The 14,072-nt window shown below is 35.6% G+C and overlaps 1 long non-coding RNA gene across 7 annotated transcripts in view; it reads left to right on the top strand.

The window, feature by feature from the left end:
- LOC144316785 (uncharacterized) overlaps positions 1-14,072 on the top strand; it is a 292,783-nt gene that overhangs the window by 79,998 nt on the left and 198,713 nt on the right. The gene's annotated exons all lie outside the window — the stretch shown is intronic.

Genomic DNA, 14,072 nt, shown 5'->3' with positions numbered 1-14,072 from the left:
AATGAGATGCAATCCAAACTAGAAGTCCTAACGACGAGGGTTAACGAGGTGGAAGAACGAGTGAGTGACCTAGAAGACAAGTTGACAGCAAAGAGGGAAACTGAGGAAAAAAGAGACAAACAATTAAAAGACCATGAAGATAGATTAAGGGAAATAAACGACAGCCTGAGGAAGAAAAACCTACGTTTAATTGGGGTTCCCGAGGGCGCCGAAAGGGACAGAGGGCCAGAATATGTATTTGAACAAATTCTAGCTGAAAACTTTCCTAATCTGGGAAGGGAAACAGGCATTCATATCCAGGAAATAGAGAGATCCCCCCCTAAAATCAATAAAAACCGTTCAACACCTCGACATTTAATTGTGAAGCTTGCAAATTCCAAAGATAAGGAGAAGATCCTTAAAGCAGCAAGAGACAAGAAATCCCTGACTTTTATGGGGAGGAGTATTAGGGTAACAGCAGACCTCTCCACAGAGACCTGGCAGGCCAGAAAGGGCTGGCAGGATATATTCAGGGTCCTAAATGAAAAGAACATGCAACCAAGAATACTTTATCCAGCAAGGCTCTCATTCAAAATGGAAGGAGAGATAAAGAGCTTCCAAGACAGGCAGCAACTAAAAGAATATGTGACCTCCAAACCAGCTCTGCAAGAAATTTTAAGGGGGACTCTTAAAATTCCCCTTTAAGAAGAAGTTCAGTGGAATAGTCCACAAAAACAAAGACTGAATAGATATCATGATGACACTAAACTCATATCTCTCAATAGTAACTCTGAATGTGAACGGGCTTAATGACCCCATCAAAAGGCGCAGGGTTTCAGACTGGATAAAAAAGCAGGACCCATCTATTTGCTGTCTACAAGAGACTCATTTTAGACAGAAGGACACCTACAGCCTGAAAATAAAAGGTTGGAGAACCATTTACCATTCGAATGGTCCTCAAAAGAAAGCAGGGGTAGCCATCCTTATATCAGATAAACTAAAATTTACCCCAAAGACTGTAGTGAGAGATGAAGAGGGACACTATATCATACTTAAAGGATCTATTCAACAAGAGGACTTAACAATCCTCAATATATATGCTCCGAATGTGGGAGCTGCCAAATATATAAATCAATTATTAACCAAAGTGAAGAAATACTTAGATAATAATACACTTATACTTGGTGACTTCAATCTAGCTCTTTCTATACTCGATAGGTCTTCTAAGCACAACATCTCCAAAGAAACGAGAGCTTTAAATGATACACTGGACCAGATGGATTTCACAGATATCTACAGAACTTTACATCCAAACTCAACTGAATACACATTCTTCTCAAGCGCACATGGAACTTTCTCCAGAATAGACCACATATTGGGACACAAATCGGGTCTGAACCGATACCAAAAGATTGGGATTGTCCCCTGCATATTCTCGGACCATAATGCCTTGAAATTAGAACTAAATCACAACAAGAAGTTTGGAAGGACCTCAAACACGTGGAGGTTAAGGACCATCCTGCTAAAAGATAAAAGGGTCAACCAGGAAATTAAGGAAGAATTAAAAAGATTCATGGAAACTAATGAGAATGAAGATACAACCGTTCAAAATCTTTGGGATGCAGCAAAAGCAGTCCTCAGGGGGAAATACATCGCAATACAAGCATCCATTCAAAAACTGGAAAGAACTCAAATACAAAAGCTAACCTTACACATAAAGGAGCTGGAGAAAAAACAGCAAATAGATCCTACACCCAAGAGAAGAAGGGAGTTAATAAAGATTCGAGCAGAACTCAACGAAATCGAGACCAGAAGAACTGTGGAACAGATCAACAGAACCAGGAGTTGGTTCTTTGAAAGAATTAATAAGATAGATAAACCATTAGCCAGCCTTATTAAAAAGAAGAGAGAGAAGACTCAAATTAATAAAATCATGAATCAGAAAGGAGAGATCACTACCAACACCAAGGAAATACAAACGATTTTAAAAACATATTATGAACAGCTATACGCCAATAAATTAGGCAATCTAGAAGAAATGGACGCATTCCTGGAAAGCCACAAACTACCAAAACTGGAACAGGAAGAAATAGAAAACCTGAACAGGCCAATAACCAGGGAGGAAATTGAAGCAGTCATCAAAAACCTCCCAAGACACAAGAGTCCAGGGCCAGATGGCTTCCCAGGGGAATTTTATCAAACGTTTAAAGAAGAAATCATACCTATTCTCCTAAAGCTGTTTGGAAAGATAGAAAGAGATGGAGTACTTCCAAATTCGTTCTATGAAGCCAGCATCACCTTAATTCCAAAACCAGACAAAGACCCCACCAAAAAGGAGAATTACAGACCAATATCCCTGATGAACATGGATGCAAAAATTCTCAACAAGATACTGGCCAATAGGATCCAACAGTACATTAAGAAAATTATTCACCATGACCAAGTAGGATTTATCCCTGGGACACAAGGCTGGTTCAACACCCGTAAAACAATCAATGTGATTCATCATATCAGCAAGAGAAAAACCAAGAACCATATGATCCTCTCATTGGATGCAGAGAAAGCATTTGACAAAATACAGCATCCATTCCTGATCAAAACTCTTCAGAGTGTAGGAATAGAGGGAACATTCCTCGACATCTTAAAAGCCACCTATGAAAAGCCCACAGCAAATATCATTCTCAATGGGGAAGCACTAGGAGCCTTTCCCCTAAGATCAGGAACAAGACAGGGATGTCCACTCTCACCACTGCTGTTCAACATAGTACTGGAAGTCCTAGCCTCAGCAATCAGACAACAAAAAGACATTAAAGGCATTCAAATTGGCAAAGAAGAAGTCAAACTCTCCCTCTTCGCCGATGACATGATACTCTACATAGAAAACCCAAAAGTCTCCACCCCAAGATTGCTAGAACTCATACAGCAATTCGGTAGCGTGGCAGGATACAAAATCAATGCCCAGAAGTCAGTGGCATTTCTATACACTAACAATGAGACTGAAGAAAGAGAAATTAAGGAGTCAATCCCATTTACAATTGCACCCAAAAGCATAAGATACCTAGGAATAAACCTAACCAAAGATGTAAAGGATCTATACCCTCAAAACTATAGAACACTTCTGAAAGAAATTGAGGAAGACACAAAGAGATGGAAGAATATTCCATGCTCATGGATTGGCAGAATTAATATTGTGAAAATGTCAATGTTACCCAGGGCAATATACACGTTTAATGCAATCCCTATCAAAATACCATGGACTTTCTTCAGAGAGTTGGAACAAATTATTTTAAGATTTGTGTGGAATCAGAAAAGACCCCGAATAGCCAGGGGAATTTTAAAAAAGAAAACCATATCTGGGGGCATCACAATGCCAGATTTCAGGTTGTACTACAAAGCTGTGGTCATCAAGACAGTGTGGTACTGGCACAAAAACAGACACATAGATCAGTGGAACAGAATAGAGAATCCAGAAGTGGACCCTGAACTTTATGGGCAACTAATATTCGATAAAGGAGGAAAGACTATCCATTGGAAGAAAGACAGTCTCTTCAATAAATGGTGCTGGGAAAATTGGACATCCACATGCAGAAGAATGAAACTAGACCACTCTCTTTCACCATACACAAAGATAAACTCAAAATGGATGAAAGATCTAAATGTGAGACAAGATTCCATCAAAATCCTAGAGAAGAACACAGGCAACACCCTTTTTGAACTCGGCCATAGTAACTTCTTGCAAGATACATCCACGAAGACAAAAGAAACAAAAGCAAAAATGAACTATTGGGACTTCATCAAGATAAGAAGCTTTTGCACAGCAAAGGATACAGTCAACAAAACTCAAAGACAACCTACAGAATGGGAGAAGATATTTGCAAATGACATATCAGATAAAGGGCTAGTTTCCAAGATCTATAAAGAACTTCTTAAACTCAACACCAAAGAAACAAACAATCCAATCATGAAATGGGCAAAAGACATGAACAGAAATCTCACAGAGGAAGACATAGACATGGCCAACATGCATATGAGAAAATGTTCTGCATCACTTGCCATCAGGGAAATACAAATCAAAACTACAATGAGATACCACCTCACACCAGTGAGAATGGGGAAAATTAACAAGGCAGGAAACAACAAATGTTGGAGAGGATGCGGAGAAAAGGGAACCCTCTTACACTGTTGGTGGGAATGTGAACTGGTGCAGCCACTCTGGAAAACTGTGTGGAGCTTCCTCAAACAGTTAAAAATATACCTGCCCTACGACCCAGCAATTGCACTGTTGGGGATTTACCCCAAAGATACAAATGCAATGAAATGCCGGGACACCTGCACCCCGATGTTTATAGCAGCAATGGCCACGATAGCCAAACTGTGGAAGGAGCCTCGGTGTCCAACGAAAGATGAATGGATAAAGAAGATGTGGTTTATGTATACAATGGAATATTACTCAGCTATTAGAAATGACAAATACCCACCATTTGCTTCAACGTGGATGGAACTGGAGGGTATTATGCTGAGTGAAGTAAGTCAGTCGGAGAAGGACAAACATTATATGTTCTCATTCATTTGGGGAATATAAATAATAGTGAAAGGGAATATAAGGGAAGGGAGAAGAAATGTGTGGGAAATATCAGAAAGGGAGACAGAACGTAAAGACTGCTAACTCTGGGAAACGAACTAGGGGTGGTAGAAGGGGAGGAGGGAAGGGGGTGGGAGTGAATGGGTGACGGGCACTGGGTGTTATTCTGTATGTTAGTAAATTGAACACCAATAAAAAATAAATTAAAAAAAAAAAACTCTTCTGGGAGAGATGCCAACTGTTAAAAATTTCTTTCCTTCTGAGATATACCTATCAATATATCTATCTAGACATACATCCAGTTTATATATTAATGTTTTATTGTAAAATTAAAATATAGTCAATAAAGAAAATTTGAAGAATACAAAATATGTAAGGGGACAGGTAAAAGGCATAATCTTTATGTTTCATCATCTATTTACTCATACTTTCTTTCAAATCATATCATAAACAAATCTTTTTTCGTAAACAAATCTAATATAATTGTACATGCCCAAGATAAGTCACATAAAGATGAAAAATTTCCAAAACTATCTATGATTATTTCTTCAGAGAATTGAATGAGTTGTCATAACACTTTTTTAGTTTCTATTGGAATTACTTTTAGAAAGTGAAAGTTCCTGCTATTTGACTAGGTTAGCATCCTAACTGATAATACATCTCAGAGATATTAGTTAAGGGATGGTACATAAGCTTGCAACAAAAAGATCTGATTTTCTTATTTAATCCTAGAGAAATAATCAGAACCAGGTTGACCAGTGACTGAAGCAATTAGTTTTATGTACTAAATGTACATAATTCCAACAGCATCAAACTAGAACTCTTGATCATTCTTTCTACGTGCACTATCCAAGCCTGGTTTCCAGATGAGCAGGTCTTTTGGTTATTTTTGATACTGTGATTTTGGTTGTTGTTGACATTAGGCATCTTGCTCTCCAGACATAATAAAGATATTTTGGTGAGAAAGAGTAGTTTCTAAGAGTGACTTTTACTTGTACTTTTCTCTCCTAGAAAAGGGGACTCGGTTCTCATTCTCCTTTATTCATGCATGTATTTAATGTAATAAATATTTAAGTGAGTTAAATGTACAAAGCACTATGCCAGATATAATCTGGATATCCTGGACAACCTTTTCTCTCTGAATTTTACTTTCAAAATGTCTTGACTTGCTATTTTCCATGGACTTTGCTATGTATCTTATTAGCATCCTATGAGCATGAAATTTACCTATCTGAGCTCTCTTGAGAATAAATGTATTTTAAAATCTGACTTGTTATAATATTTTGAAACTTTTTAGTTTGATACATATTCTAGAGGTTATTTATTTCTTCTGAGCTACTTTGGCTTCACTGAGGACAAGGTGATCCTTGAGCTTGAGTGAAACCTCAGCTCGAATGACAAAGCCTAAGACTGTGAGATAAAAAGCAATGGCTTTGGTGGTTAGTGTTTTTTAAATGTAAAAGTTAAAGCTCTCTTTTCAAATCTAGTGCAAAACTTTCAAAATAAAAAAATATAGGTAAATGTGACAACTACTTATTTGATAGCTTTCTGGGTAAACATGATCAATTATTGTTTATACCAGTAATTCTTAAGTTATGCGTTATTATTCTACAAACCAAACTATAAATGTTATATGGCTTAACTAAATGACAGTCATCTTTACTATATTTCTGAAAACATTATTTTCATAAGTATAGTTTTCTGAATTTGTATTTATTTCCTTTCTTACCTCCTCTATAAAATGAGGATAATACTAAGATCTATCTCCTAGACTTATTGAGAGGATTAAATGAGTTACTACATGGAAAGTGCTGAGTGTAGGGCCGGAATGTGTTCTCAAAATATGTACATCTTTCCTTAAATTTTTCTTTAGTATTTTATTCATTTATTCATGAGAGACACACAGAGAGAGACAGAGACATAGAGGGAGAAGCAGGCTCCCTACAGGGAGCCTGATGCGGGACTTGAGCTTGATGCAGCACTTGATCCCAGGACCCCAGGATCAGGACCTGAGCCAAAGGCAGATGCTCAACCACTGAGCCACCCAGGCATCCCCTTTCCTTAAACTTTTGACAACTATTTTTACTTAACCTGGTTGTCTTAGGAAACAACACAATTTACAAGCTCATATCAAATGAATACGATGAGAATCATGAAATAGTCATGCATTTTAGCTCAACATTTTATTTCTATTGACAATAGTGCCTATAATATTTATTCTAGATTACTCACATGTTATAAATTTGGCAATAAAAGTGCCTTAATTGCACATAGTTAGATTAAATGGATGGATGATTTTCTGCCATGAACAAGTACTCTAAAACCTGAACACATTCCAGAAACATTGTTTATATTTCTCCTTGAATTTCCTTCTATTTGAGAAATCTTTATTTTTGAGTCCACACATCCCAGGATCACTACAAAAATCTAGATTAAGTTTTTCTAGCACCTCGTCCTAAACTTTAAATTTGTGTACCTTCTCTTTTCTAACTAACTCCTTTGCAGAATGTAAAGAGCTATCTCTGCCTCAGTTTCCCTGTCTGTCTATCCATTGAAAGAGGGAGAAAAGAGAGCCCTTATTTACAAAGTGGAACAATCCTTTCCTAGGGGTGAGACCAGTGTTTTTTCCTTGTCCTTAATTAGAAAAGTTATTTTCAACTCTCCTGTTCATTTCATTTGGAGAATGTTTTACTTCAAATTGCTCATATGACCTGTTGTTTCTTCATTTACCAGCCTCGACACCCTGGATTTGGCCCTTACAACCTCCTAAACTATATGCTGTTGAAGGCAACAAATCTCTCTCCACAAGACTAATATTTGAGATATTTAAAATGAATTAAATAAAATAATTCGACTGGTTTTAAAACTAAAACGTTCAGAGATTTTTCTTAGTTTATTTTTGTTTTTGTTTAATTCCACCACTGATAATTATATTGGGATTATCTACTTCTACAAGGACCATCCCTCTCTATATAGGCCCTCCTGTTTTCTGAATACCCACATTCAGAAATTTTTGATTATTATTAACTACTCAGATTCTCTAGCCTCCAAGCTTAGATTTCAATGAATATTACAGGATTTTTTTTTTTTTTTTTAAGAAATGACAAAGAATAACTAAGAGTCTAAATAGTTTAAAATTAGGCCCTGGGCATATTGGTCAGTTTATTTTCATGGTTATGAGATCCTCGTCTTATTCAATGTAGTGAAAATTCAATACCTGAGGCAGTTGGCCCAAGTTTGATTTTTGGGCATTTTGATTTATAAATTGAATTCTATGTAACCTTTACAGGATTCCCAACTCCATTATCATGTTATTACTTTTGTAATGTGTTTTGAGCACTGCCAATGTGTTCAGAATTGAAAAGCATATTAAAGTGAGCCTATTCCCACAATGGTCTAAACATTTTAGCTGAACTTTTTATTTTTCCACCTCTGCACATTTTGAAAATGCTGCTGTATATTATTTTTCCCCAAATAGATAGAAGTTCCTTTCAAAGCAAGTGTTGAGAGTTCTCTGCTAGTGTTGCTAGAGTTGGATGACATTCTTTGGGGGTCCTTAATGGTAGCCTAAGGTGACAGTCATTGTCTCGTCATTACTCACCTCTTTTAGAATGTTTGGGCCCTGTTTTAAGAAATGATCTTTGAAATGTCCTTATTTTCCTCCAGTATCTCTGTATGGAAAATGGCCATTTTAAATTTCAGATTTCTACATTTTCTTGTTGATCTAAGTCCATATTCTACTAATGAATATGTCCAACTGAATACATTACAAATTTCTTAAGAGGCCAGAAACTCGAATAAAGTCTTTGTCTTTCAAGTGTTCCTCTCTTTTAACTTTTCTAATCATTGTAGATGATGCTCCAGTTGTTCATTTCCCAGGGAAGCATCCAAGAGTCACTTTAAGGTGATTATCTTTTTATCTTCAGGCTCACTGAATCATTGAATCCTTGCTCTACTTCCAGGCCCACAAGACTATTATGCCTGAAATTTTGACTACATAATAATAGATTCAGGATATCCAGAGTTTAGTTATAATTTGCATGTCATTCACTTAACTAAGAGGCACAGAATTTTATACTGACTTTTAGTTTTCATTTTGTCATATTAAGCTTGTCAAATTTGGGCAAACTATTACTTAGATTTCACCCAGAACCATTTAGGCTGATTTGAAAAACTGGTGTATTGAAACCGATTATGGCACATATTCATTCCTTACTTTGCACGTACATGGCTCAGCCCCACATCCAGGTGCCAGTAAATTTGGAAGCGATTTATTAGTTTATTAAATTGCATAAGTGAAGATAAGATAAAAACAGGGTATTTATAATTACTATTTGGTAACTTAAAAACTTGGTTGGTAGTGACATTTAGCTTACTCATTCGAAGATCAAACAGGAAGAATCACTCTATCATTGTTTTTACATTGACAGTAATCAGCCACTGACCTTTGTAAAGTGGTTAGTTGAAATAAGCAGAAAGCACTTTCTAATTCTGAAATGGTTGTTTAGGATTAATGTTAGCGTAATGCCTGTGATTAATGAAGATGATCTTGACAGTTATGGCTCACTATTTGTTCACATTCCAATATAAAATAAAACCTAAAAGCTTAATGCTATCTTTACCATTAACCTTAACCATTTCTTCATCCTCCTGGTATATATTTATTTTTTATTTTTTAAAAGATTTTGTTCATTTATTCATGAAAGACACACACACAGATAGGCTGAGACAGGCAGAGGGAGAAGCAGACTCCATGCAGGGAGCCCGACGTGGGACTCCATTCTGGGTCTCTAGGATCAGGCCCTGGGCCGAAGGCAGGCGCTAAACCTCTGAGCCACCCGGGCTGCCTGGTATATTTTTAAATGAAGAAAGCTTTATGGTAGCTGCTGATATTTAAAGGAGATGTAGAAGCATGGCTAAATAGTTGAATAAATAATGATTGGCTGAAAAATAAATCTTAGTATGTAACATTGCTAAAAACTGATAAATTTGGGGGGAAGAAAAATTAGCTTAGCATTCAAAAATATTTATTTAGTGATTGGAAACATTAATTTGTGATCAGTTTGTTTCTGAACATTTTATTTAATGACAGAAACAAAATATTAATAATGCTAAAATGTTGCCAAATAATTTAAAAAGGCATAAATGACAAAAATTGGTCTAAAAATCAAAAGTATGCACAATTAACAAAAATTTTAAAAATCCAAAATGGCTATAAAACCATTCCAAGATTTTGCTGAAATTATACTTATATAATTTCAGCCTAATTATACTTATAGTGTGCTTTGATAGATAGGCATGTACAGATTTGCCCTTCATCATTTCCATGATGGACCAACATTATCATCTCCTTTACTCCTCCTGAAACATACCCAAAGATCATACCTCTTTGAACACTGCACCTAGGCTTCGAGGCATAAAATGTGTCTGGAATTTCTAAGAATTCTGCAATACTAGACTTCGGAGTTTGGGGGAAATAAGCAAGGATGACAGCCCTCTGTTAGGGCTGCTGTAACAAAGTACTGTAAACTGGGTGGTTTAAACAACATAAATGTATTTTCTCACAGTTCTGGAAGCTAGAAGTCTAAGATAAGTTGTCAACAAGGTTGGTTCCTTCTGAAGGCTGTGAGGAAAACATCTGTTCAACACCTCTTCAATCTTAGCTTCCCTGGTTTGCTGGCAAACATCTCTTGGCTTGTGGAAGCATTACCCTGGCAACTTACATGGGTAGCACAGCTCACAGCTGTGGGCATGATATGCTGCCTTTTGGGTCTCTGTCAATATTGCTTCTGAAATTGCATATGTCTCCATGACACTCTACCATCCTTACAAGGATTGATTCTGAATGCCCTTTTCTACATTTCATTCTTCTTTGAATGATAGTCTTATGCATGTGCAGCTCCTTCCTAGGAAATAGGTCACATACCTGAATCTAACGGAAAAGGATGCTGAGAAAAATTTCTGACTTCTAACTTGGGGAGACAGGACTCAGATAGTGAGAGTCCTTCAAATATAGGAAGGATATATTAAATGAGCTGAGGTATCAGAAACCTTGTAAAAATGTTCATTTCATATTCCATCATATGCAACTACCATACATTCCTCACTTTTTTCCCTTAATAATCGTCATCTTTGTTGACTCCCAATTCCTTGTTCCAATAAATTACTCAATAACAGACAATCTCTTTCTCTGAAATATATGTGAGTTATAAGGTAGTTACCATACAGATTCCATTTTATGAGATACTAGTAAGTTTCTGTTAGAGAAGATCACCGAATAAGTGTCCTATCTTTCTGCTTTTAGAAGTTTTATCTTTGGGGATCCCAGGGTGGCTCAGCATTTTAGCGCCTGCCTTTGGCCCAGGGCGTGATCCTGGAGTCCCGGGATTGAGTCCCATGTTGGGCTCCCAGCATGGAGCCTGCTTCTCCCTCCTCCTGTGTCTCTGCGCCTCTCTCTCTCTCTCTGTGTCTATCATAAATAAATGAATCTTTTTTTAAAAAAGAAGTTTTATCTTTAACCTTCTTTAGAGTTTTAACCTTCGCCTTTATTTACTTATTTAATCCATCAGATGTTTCATTATATATGGAGTGAGAAAGGATGCCAGATTATTTTTCTCCATATTGAGTCAGGTATTTTTTTACCTCCATCTACTAAATCACCACCCCCTAATTTGTGATGCTACCATTTACTTTCCATACTTAGATGGATCTATTTCCACACTTTCTAGTGTGTTCAATTTCTTCTCTGTGTAAACCTGCCTTAGTTTTACAATATTATTTTTTTAAAAACTATTCCTAGAATTCTGTAGAATTTTTTTTGTTTGTTTAAAGATTTAATTTACTTATTCATGAGAGACACAGAGACAGGCAGAGGGAGAAGCAGGCTCCATTCCATGCAGGGAGCCTGACATGGGACTTGATATCAGGTCTCCAGGACCACATCCTGGGCTGAAGGCAGCGCTAGACCGCTGAGCCACCCGGGCTCCCCAAATTCTGTAGCATTTCTTGATCTCTTATTAGATGAACTCTTCATTTTTTCTCTCTCTCTTTTTTTTTTTTTTTAGAACTGACTCAGCTCTTCATGAGTCTTTATTTTTCCATATACATTTTAATAATATGTTAGTTTTCTTAGAAATTCCCTATACAGTTTAATTAGTATTGTGTTTATAGGTTAATTCAGGTGGAATTTTCATTCCATTCATGAATATATGAATATATTTCTTTTTTTCTTTGGGTCTTTTACGTTTTAAAAGTTTCATTCTAAAGGTCATGGATTTTTTTTTTTTTTGTCATGGACATTTTCATCAGGATAATTCCTCTATATTTAATGGTTTTGTTTAATTGTGAATAATGTCTAATTTTTCAATTTGGTTATGTTGATATAAAGGAATGATGGTGAATTTTACTGAATTTTATCTGGTAACTATTGCTTTTATAGAACTCTTCTCAGTAGATGATCAGATTACCTGAAAATGATAATTTTGTCTCCCTAACCACATTTGGGAATTGAAAAAAATTGATATTAAAAATATTTGTCTTGTTTTAATGTAAAAGGAGAAATTTAAATTTCTCTATTTTATATAATATTTGCTATAAATTTTGGCAGGTGTTTTTTTTTCAAGTTAAATAAGTTCCTTTCTATTCATAGTATATCATAAATATATTTTGATATAGTTTGATACTTATTCTTAATTTATTGACATAATCATGTGAATATTTTTCATCTTTTAGTTCGTTCATATGAGAAATTATATTTTTATGTTTGCTGATAGCAAACCATCCTTGAATTCTTAGAATAAGCCATACCCGGGCATGATGTATAATTTTAATGCATATTTTTGACTAAGCTAATATTCAATTCAGAGTTTTTGTTCTATCAAGTAAGATAAATAAGACTACTATTTCCTTTTATTATATTGCCTACACAATTTTGAAATTAAGCTAATATTAACCTTTTCAAAGTTTTTTATCTGTCTTCTGCCTGGATCAACTGGTATAACACAGATTATCGACAGTATGGAAGAATGGTTTTGTAATGCCATCTGACTTTGAAGATTTTGAAGATCTTTGATTAGCATTTTAATTCCTTTGGAGGGAGGTATTATCCTTATTGAAATAATAAGAAAAATTGCTATATTATCCACTCATACTTACCTTTTGCATCTCTTGTGCTACTTGCATTTATTTCATTTTTTTTAAAGATTTGTATTTACTTATCCATTCATGAGAGACACAGAGAGAAAGGCAGAGATATAGGCAGAGGGAGAAGCAGGCTCCCTGCAGGGATCCTGATGAGGGACTTGATCCCATAATCCTGGGATCATGATCTGAGCTGAAGGCAGACATTCAACCACTGAAACACCCAGGTATCCTGCATTTTTTGACCAAGTATTTCTATCAAAAAAGTTTTCAAAGACATTTTAAGGGCAAATTTTCTGAGGCCTTATATGGCTGAAGATAGCTTTAATTTTCAATTTTAAATAAAAGCTTGGCAAAACATTAAATTCTAGGTTCAAAGTGCTATTCCTTAATTATTAAAATATTGTTTTTTGTACTCAGTATTCCTGTTAGAAGCAAAAGTTTTTCTCATTTTTTCTTTTAAGCTCTTCTGTTCTTTCAGGAAGCTTTTTGTATTTTTTCCCTATCTTTGAAATTATTAAATTTTACTCTATTGTAGTCAGAATATTTCTTAGCTTTTTCTATTTATTTTGGTTTGCTACCCTCAGTGATTTCATTTGAGATCTTTTATTTTCCTTTAATTGTGGAGAATTGACAATTGTTATTTCTTCAAATATTTCCTTTCCTCCACATAATTCTTTTCATTAAAACACTGCTGTTATATGGATGTTGATACTTTCTCCTCTTTTATACTTTTTAATTTTTTAAAATTTCTTTTTTATTTTTACTTCCTTTTGATGGCTTCTGTGAGTGTTCTTTGACCTGTCTTATTGCTAACTCTTCATTCTTTGAGTGTAACTTTCCTTCTCTTCAACCTATTTAGTAAGTTCTGTCTATCAGTTGTTACAGTTTTCATTTCTAGTGTTTCCTATTGGCTTTTCTTTATAATTGCTTTTCATTCTTCATGTAATTACTATTATCCCTTATCTTTTTGAAAACATCTCTTATTAATTTGACATTCCTTTCTATTTTAGATTATTAATTCAGTTTCATCTAATACAGTTTGTCAATTAAGTATGTGTGTGTGTGTGTGTGTGTGTGTGTGTGTGTGTGTGTATGTGTGTTTGATAATGATTGGGCTTTCTCCATGGCTTTTTTTTTTTTTTTTTCAAAAATTCATTGTCTCTAGAGATGAGCAGTAACTTTGGCTGACTATATGTATTTTCCTTTGCGGGTGGGGATGAGGAATGCTAAAGACCAAACCTTTGCATGCTCTTCTACTTGTGAATTTAGAAATAGGGGGTAGGTGGGACCTGGCTTGGACAGAGTGCCTCTGCCTTTAAAGTAGGTCTAGATAACCTTCCATTTTGCCACATCCCAGTAGACTTCTCTG

This window comes from Canis aureus, chromosome 7, assembly GCF_053574225.1.
Source record: "Canis aureus isolate CA01 chromosome 7, VMU_Caureus_v.1.0, whole genome shotgun sequence".
In the NCBI taxonomy this organism is placed as follows: domain Eukaryota; kingdom Metazoa; phylum Chordata; class Mammalia; order Carnivora; family Canidae; genus Canis; species Canis aureus.
The sequence above is the reverse complement of the archived record's forward strand: the minus strand, read 5'-3'. Positions and strand labels throughout refer to the sequence as shown.